Genomic DNA, 1319 nt, shown 5'->3' with positions numbered 1-1319 from the left:
GTTCCTAGTCGGAATAAATTCTTCGAAATTTTGCGAAAAAACGGGATTTTCCGGTTTTTTTCCTTATCATATTTTTCCTTTTTTTTTCTAAAGTAATTTTATTTTTATTGTCCTTTATGTCAGCACTGAGAGAAAGGATTTTGTTAATTTAGCAAGCCACCAGTACCTTTAACCGGTGATCGGTAAATATGTAACAACAAATTTATGTTGTTGTGATTGTTGCTAGTCTGCTATACCAACCAATTATTAGTAACAGAAACAAAATATATAGAATCTAACCTATCTTTTGGATAGACTTTAGCTCGTTTACATAGAATTCGTAGATGATCGTGAAGTCTTAAGTTGTAGGAAACCGATCAAGCACAGTCAAATATAGGGAGAATACTTGACTAGAATTAGTCAATTTCTTACGTCTGGTTATGCGGTTTCAACATTCCTCTAGATTTTTTTCTATGGGGCTTTATCAAAGAGAAAGTTTTTTCGACAAAGCCTACAACACGTTATTACATGAAAGAATAAAAAAGATGTGCGACGTTCGCTTAATACTCGAATCAACAAATGTTTAGAAGTACATGGAAACAATTTTGAACATTTATTACAATAAATTTTTCAATGCAAAATTTTGTAGTGTACTTATTTCATTATTCGCACCCATTCCTCAAAATTTCTGAATTTTTCATTCTCAAGGTCACGTGAAGGTCATGGTATTATAGGCCATTGGATTCGTCTTGACCTCAGCTATCACGCTATAATGAAAAAAATATGTAGTCTTATTTAAAAAAGTATCGATGACCTTGAAGGCTCTAAAAATATGACCTTGAGAAAGAAATAAATCTCACCATAATGTATGTACCTTCGAACCAAACAATTTCTTCCTCAGGCATTTTCGCGTATCATTAACGGTAACGGAGATATTGCCTTGTAACAGAGTTACTGGGACACCCTGTATATGAGCCTCTTATTTGCTAGCGATACTATTGATTATTTGTTACATTGACGAATTAATTTGCAATCGTAACAAATTGATTGTTTTTTTAACAAATATCACATTTGCTTTCCCTTGATTTGTTCCTATAACAAAATCTTTTCTCTCAGTGAGTGATTTCATTAAATTACTAATTTCTTTTACTTTTAAGAATCCTAAAAAATAAATCATATATGAATAGAGTTTCTTGTCATGATTGTTTATCAAATTAAAAAAAAATTTTTTTAATAAATTTCTCTCTCTCTCTCTTTTGGTAAAGATATTGAATATTAATTAAAAAAAGAAATCATAATACCAGGTTTGAACCTCCTGCACGGAAATATTTACCCATTTC

This window comes from Trachymyrmex cornetzi, unplaced genomic scaffold (assembly GCF_001594075.2).
Source record: "Trachymyrmex cornetzi isolate Tcor2-1 unplaced genomic scaffold, Tcor1.1 scaffold1493, whole genome shotgun sequence".
NCBI lineage: Eukaryota > Metazoa > Arthropoda > Insecta > Hymenoptera > Formicidae > Trachymyrmex > Trachymyrmex cornetzi.
This window is presented reverse-complemented; position numbering follows the sequence as displayed.